The sequence below is a fragment of the Xiphias gladius genome, chromosome 24, assembly GCF_016859285.1.
Source record: "Xiphias gladius isolate SHS-SW01 ecotype Sanya breed wild chromosome 24, ASM1685928v1, whole genome shotgun sequence".
In the NCBI taxonomy this organism is placed as follows: domain Eukaryota; kingdom Metazoa; phylum Chordata; class Actinopteri; order Istiophoriformes; family Xiphiidae; genus Xiphias; species Xiphias gladius.
This window is the reverse complement of record NC_053423.1, coordinates 13,038,071-13,045,429: the sequence shown is the minus strand read 5'-3', so window position 1 is coordinate 13,045,429 and position 7,359 is coordinate 13,038,071.

Sequence of the window (7,359 nt, the reverse complement as noted above, 5' to 3'; positions counted from 1 at the left end):
CTGACAAAAAAATCAGCTGAAAGACATTAAAACGTCTGCAGAGTTGAGGGGGATCGCTGAGTTGGGTCCTAATTCTCTCTTTGTTCATCATCATGAGCAATCATTTTTACATTACATGTACACCTTTAAATTAATATATCAATATAAAACAATTGATTATAGCAGCTTAGCTACATATCACCATTAATGTTAAACGGCAATTGTAGAATTACATTCTCATCAAAATGAAGGCTATCATAAAAGCTGCCCTGTGAGTTTGGAAAATAATTCACACTTGCTTCTATATCCATCTGAATTTGTTTTGAGTCTGAAACTCTACATGTGTGTCAGCAAAGCTAATTTATCAAGTTATTAGCTGGACCGGAAGTTACCTGAGGGTGAGTCAGTTGGCTCTGGGCAAACTGGGGCATTCAAAAAGGGCAGATACTTATTTGCACATTTGCAAATGCATGAATTACCTCCCTGTCTTTCTTTCCTTTCCATCATTACCCTCTTTCTTTGTCTTCTGATCTGCTGTTCCCACCATCACAGGAGCACACCTGGCTGCTGGTAAAAATCCACTATTCCCAGTTGCTGAAACACAAACTACACAACAACAGCACATGTAACAACATAGCTTTGCCATCTCTTCAATATTTAACTTTTTCTCCTCATACATGGAGTTGAATTTTTCATATGTGTTCAAAAGCCTACACAGCAATATCTCACAAAGGTTTACATGCAAACACAGCAAAACCGTAAGTCATGTGATAAATTATTAAACCTTTAAATGCCAGAATAGTGAAGATGCATCTTCAATGGAGGAATGGTCTCAAAAGGAATGGTTTCCAATGTACATTTACATTTTTCTTTGCAAGACTAAACTGAATAGGGTAATCTTAAATAATGGAATTTGGACAAATTTTAAATTAGGTCTTAATAGGTAAGGAGAAATACCTGCCCTTTCTAAATGAATGGTTGTCATCTTCACACAAGAACCCCTTTGATCACTACACTTATTAAATCTTTTAAAAAAATCCAGATCGTAATGACAGGCATATTGTTAAGAATTAATCCTTTTAATGCCTAAGCACTAATCATGCAGGAAACTTTTGACACAAATGGTCACTCTTTTGGCACGATGGTTACTGAAGAACTGAAACGGAGGCTTATTTTAAATTATCTGTGGCGCCCATGGCTTGAATCAAAAGGGGCTCAATCACCATGTCTATTTGTTCAGCGAGCACCCACCCCTGTTTCCATGGCCATTAGTCCAAGAAACCCGCTCAGACCTACTCAACTCCGTAAAAACTTCTGGAAACAGAACAGTGAACATTCAAGGTGAACAAGAGTTTCCTACAACATGTCAGAGAAGTATTGAGAATCTCAGGGAAGGAAGGCTTTCTCCTTCTGCCTCCTACAAATAATCAGCTGGTGAGGGATTATTTTGTGCTGGAGTGTTGAACAGGTCAGTCTAGTGTTATATTCTTTTCAAATAAGTGAGTTTGCTATACTGTATATTAATTACCTCTGCCAAAGAGGTTATGTTTCAACCCGTGTCTGTTTGTTGGTTTGTTTGTTTGTTTCTAAGGAAATAATGTATGGCTCTTGATGTAAAAAATCAGCCATTTTTATGGTGTTGAGATCTGTGAGTTTGTACAATTTGGTGCAGACAAATAAATCATTTATGTCATCAGACTGCTTCATTTTCCCTTTTATTTTTCTATTAAAAGAGCTGGGCGGATGTGTACGATTGTTTGGCCTTGGTGGAGATATGCGCTCTACTGAGTGCCATTCTAGTTATTGTTATTTTTTCATTTTATTCGACATTTTTTTTACAGGGAATAGTTTCTTGAGATCCAAATCTGTTTTTGGAGGGGCTCTTGAGCAAATTGCCCGCACAACTATGTTAAATATACCAACACAAACCAGCAGACAGAGAGTAGACGAACAGAGAAAAGTGGGGAGAAAAACTAATTAAACAACTGCATTTGCCCATTCACAAAAGTTATTAAAATGTCATCAAATACAATTTTGTTTATTTATAACAAATTAATAAGGATAACCCTACTGTAGTCTACATAATTTAATACATAATTCTTAATATTAGGAATGAAAATAATGTGGGCATAACATAGAACCATATCTTATTGATTCTTACAATTGTTATTTGAAGGTTCAGGTTTTATTTTCAGTGAAAATATTACTTTTTTAAATATTTGTTCTAATCGTTGTGGGATTTTTTATTGTATGTCATTTTGGATAAAACTTGTCCGCTGCAACGTACAATAAAATAAACATTATTAAAAATAGCCAACAATCTTTCATTCTGTGTGAGTCTATAATTAACCAAAGTTCAAACAAATCAAACTGAGACCCAGTGGGGGAAAAAGGACATTAATATTTCAATTTTTCTCTTATTAATTTAATCACATTTCATATGCTAATTTGAATTGGCCACGCTCCTCCACTCAGAGTTGACTCTAATCCCAATCTAATTACTAATTATACGGTTGGATGTTGATTGGCCCAATCCTCCCAGCCAAGGCCAATTTGACTCCTTCTGATGTCGAGCACCTTTCATGTGCAATGTCTCCCAGGTTTTGAGGACACATTGTGTGTGCATGTGTGTGTATATATACGGTATGTCTGTGGTTTTTTCACATCATTATTCAGCACCCTCAGTCAATATGAAATGAAAATGTTTTCCCACTGCTTCTAGGTGACTAAAAAATGAAACAACAAACTAAAAGATCTGACCGCAGGCTGTTTCTATTAAACGATCTGAAAACAAGTATGTGTTGGTTTAATAATGCAGCAGTTTTTTCAAGATGAAAAAAATGAAATAAATCCTTTAACATAAATAACTGTTTTGTCATTTTAGATAATTAGGATAAAGACAATAAGGTGATTATCTCGATGTTATACACATACAATCATTGTGCATTTTGCCAAAAAGAGCTCTGACAGTCATGGATACACACTCCTGATTTTCGCCTCATCGCAGACACCAATAATCTTTCAGCAGCTTCATCAATTAAGAGCACAAAGAGCTTGCAGCAAAAAGATGTTACAAATAAGTCTTTTGCATCTCTGGAAAATATAATTGTCTGCTGTTTGATTAAGTGGTCCATGGTTAGTTTTCCAGGGCATGAGCTGTTACAGCACTGAGGTCAGAGTGCTATTGGAGTGTGGTGTCATTTCCAGTCAGAAGGAGAGATGCTTTGGATTTTTCTGGAACAGACAAAGACATCAGCACAGATGGGAAGACCATCGCGTCTTGACATCACTTACAAATGGAACAAAAGTGTGTGTGTACTCACATTTCACTGTCTGTGTGTGCACAATCTTCCTTGGAGGACTCTTTCCACTGCTGGTCTTTTAACATTTTAAAATCTTTTTTAGTGCAAAATCCAGATTAGCATTCTCAACCTCCACCTAAAACAGGATTCCTGGTGTTTGCTATTGCTAATGCACAGGGCTGCATTCCACCATCCATCCCGCATCCACCAAGCTTTAAAATGCTGTACTGGACTTTCATGTTATATTTGGCAACACAGATTGTATATCAGTCTTCCTTAGTCAAGCTGGGCTTGAATTACTTAACCTACTCTGCAATGAGTGAAGTCCATTGAATGGAAAAGAAAAAAACTGTTTCACTGTGAGGGGCCTAGTCTGGGCAATAAAGAAAATACCTGATCAGTTAAATGTGAAGAAATTCAAATGAGTTAAACACTAGATAGCCATAGTGTTTGTTTAATTTCATACTGACCTCTCCCTGTAACCAATGGTCTCTGTTATTGATAGCCCACCCTGACAAAGGGTTGGGGTTCTGGGAACTTCTGCTTGCTGACTGACACATGACACTGACTATTCTGATTACTGCCATCTTTACAATAGTAGGAAACTAGAGGACAAAGTGTTTCTCGTGATAAATGACCATATAAAGTCTTTGCAAGATTGTCACAGCATGATGAATTAAATGAAAACTGTGTGAACTGTGAAAATGGATGACAGAAAGAAAAACTAAATCCATATAAAGCACTACATTTTTTTTTCTGTAATTTCTTTCTCTTTCACCAAACAAACTGCTGTCACTGAAAACACAGTCACTACATGGTATGAGCAGCCATGTGTGTCTGTGAAACCTGCAATAAATTGATACTGTAGAAGCCTTTGCTCTCGTGTCCCCTATGTCAGTCAACCTGTTACATGTTTTAACATGAACAATATGCCTGTTTTAATATTTCTAAGAAATTTTTTTTTATATATTTAAGAAAATTTTAAGAAAAAAAATATGAGTAAAAAAAAAAAAAAAAAAAGTTTAATTATATTTGTATTTTTAATTTTGAGTTAAAAGCTTAAACTGACCCTTCTTTTTATCTCTTTTCTCTTTATGGCAGCACAAGCTGAAAACTCTGCACTGTGATCACACTGTCTGGTGTGCCAACCTGCAGCCGAGACTCTGTGAAACAATTCTGAGTGCCCACACATTACGACTCCTCTAAGTTCATCATGTAATCAGGAAAATGAGCACACAAAGGGGATATAATCAACATTCTTCTTTGTATATCATCTTTCCCAGGAAGCTGCTACCCGAGGGGTGTGGTTTTGAAGGTGTAGATTGAACTGTGTGCTTTGATAAAGATGAAACTGCCCTGAACTGTCCTGAAAAAACAATGGCAACTGTATGAATCGTGCAATTGTTTGGGAAAATAGATTGATCTTCTGTCTCCATTTCACTCCTGTGTCCTTATTCCCCAGCCTTTTTTCTTAACTCTCATTTCAAAACAGTTTGGATTTTTGTCTCAGTACAAGACAGAAAGGGCATCAAAGATAAGGAAAAATTCCAAAAGTTTAAAAAATAACAGGAGCATTCATGCTTTGAGTGCAGACGAAAATAGTGGAAAATAATGCAGGCGCCGCTGCAGCAGAATCCACTCTGTTGACATAACCTCTAATAAAGTTTTTATGTCATTGTTTGAGTATATAGGGCTGTGTGTGTACGTGTGTGTGTGGCTGTAACCGCTCGTAGCTCATAGTAGCGCGGGCAGTGTGTGTGTATTTGGAAATGTCATCTCAATTAGTTGTTGAGCCCCGAGTCGTGAGAGCTCTGACAGGGCAGTAATGAATGGCATCACACTGGGACTAAAATATACCACAGCAACTGCAAGGAATGACCAGAATATTCTATTTCCTCTTAACAATTCTGTCCTGACTGTGTGCAGGACAGAACGATGACTGTGTGGGTGGTTGCTGTTTCTGTCACTGAGAAACAGAAAAAGGACTGCAGCTGTTGCGGCCATAAAACATACGTTACGTCTTCATCATCTTTTATCTTCGGTGTTGTGTTTTGAGGTGCAGAGCTAGCTCAAACATTCCCTCTATCCTTACAATTACCTTATCCAGCTTTGGTAGCTGTTTAGAATTTCTGCCTACCAATCTTCCATGTGTTCATTGTTTGTGGCCCCACGGGCAACATCTACCTCCCGTTTTTTTGGAAGCCATAGTATCTGACATCAGACGAAGACCTCAAAATAATCCTCATTCCCTGTCGTTCATGGTATAGATTCAAGGCAGATGTAATGGAGGCTTTGCATGCAGACAATTAGGGTTTTGTGTAATTAAACTGTCTTTTATTAATCACAGTCATTACATGGGCCACATCTGAAGATAGAATACGGACATTAGGCAAGTCACATTAAAATGTAATTGACTGGTAAATAAAGTAAACAAATAAATCATCTCCACAGCTGTGCAGTTCTTGTCAAAGAATAAGCAAGAAAAAGACTGATGCCATGGCTTTGACTCTAGATGCATTAGTATTCAGTTTTGATGCTTGTTTTTGGAATCAGCAGTATACCTTCAAAGCATATTTCTTCTAAGTCTTTCTTGTTAACATTGCAATGATTGCTACCCCTTCTGGTTCTGAATTTCTTTTTTGCCCTTTTTTGTCCCATCAAGATGAGTGTTTGAAACATCAATTAACTAATATAAACCTCTTGTACCTTGACTTCTGTTGACATCATCCCCCGCAGCCGTAACTCGTGGTGACGTCAGCACGTGAAGCAGAGAGTTTGCCAGAGCGAAACTGTCAGTTGACTTTTGACATCCTGCGTGATGGAGGTTTCCAACAGAGTCATGGTCCTGTTAATGTCTGCACTGCACAATGGGCCTGATTTAAATGCACCAATCAACCCTTATCTAAATATCAACCCTGATTATTAAGTAGCTCCATATCAGTAGCACTGATTGAAGACATTTTATTATTAATTATTCCAATAATCTTAGCTCAGGGAGACACTATGTTTCAAAATATCTCGGTTTTAAGAGCATCATTTGTATCTTGGAATTTAATGAATGTTTGGTTCATTACCACTTAGCAATAGGGTTAAAAGAGGGTACATCACCTTGGGCAAAGGTTATCAGAACAAAGGAATGTTTCAGATCTTTAAAAATTCATATTTATGCCACTTGCGTATCTATTCTGTGCAGATGAGCTGCAATGTAGTTTTTTTTGTAAAATTTTGAATTTGATTTTGGGAAATGGGGGAAATTGGAGAGTTAGAAAAACACCTCAGATATACTGAATTTGCGTAAGATGAGCAAAACATGATAATTGTGAAACTACTGGACTAGAGACTAAAACTGGATTATGGTCACTTTCTTAGAGCAAATTAACTATTGTTAAAACTTAGATATATTTGGTGTGAAAAAGAAATCATACAAAGCTTTTTAAAAATCTTTTTCATTTTTAAATTTCACTGAAAACAGCACAAGTTTCAAGCAGTTGCATTTAATTTTAAAAAGAATTCTGTGTAACCTGCTATTATCCAGTAAATCACCACTATTTTGAGCAAATAGGCAACGTACCACGTGTGTTGAAAGAGTTAATCAAACATTACAGACATCTATGAAAACCACTGATTTGTGACTTTGTTTTATGTTTACTCGCATGAACTATATTTATTCACCCTTCACCATGAGATATCCCAGGTTTGGTGAAGCCAATGAAAACAGCATTGCTATCTGTATATTACCAATTCCTCTTGTGGTTGTGCTTTGCTCCTTCACACAGTGCTGCCCCCAGCAAAACGGATCTGACATCTCCAAATTGCATGGCGATGAAACCATATCACAGTGTTCAGATTTCAATTCCACCCCTTGGGGAAATATTGTTTCAAACCATTACTCTTCATCAAGGGGATGTCATACCCACTCTGTGCAGCTATTGTCCTCCATGGTCTTCAGTGGTGCCCCTGAGACAATGGCATACGTGATGTACAAGCTGCTGAACTCCTTACATGTAGCCACAAAGGACCTCAGTGCAATGATCAAAATACTTAAATGGTGCTTGCATAGAAATTTCATCATTATTTT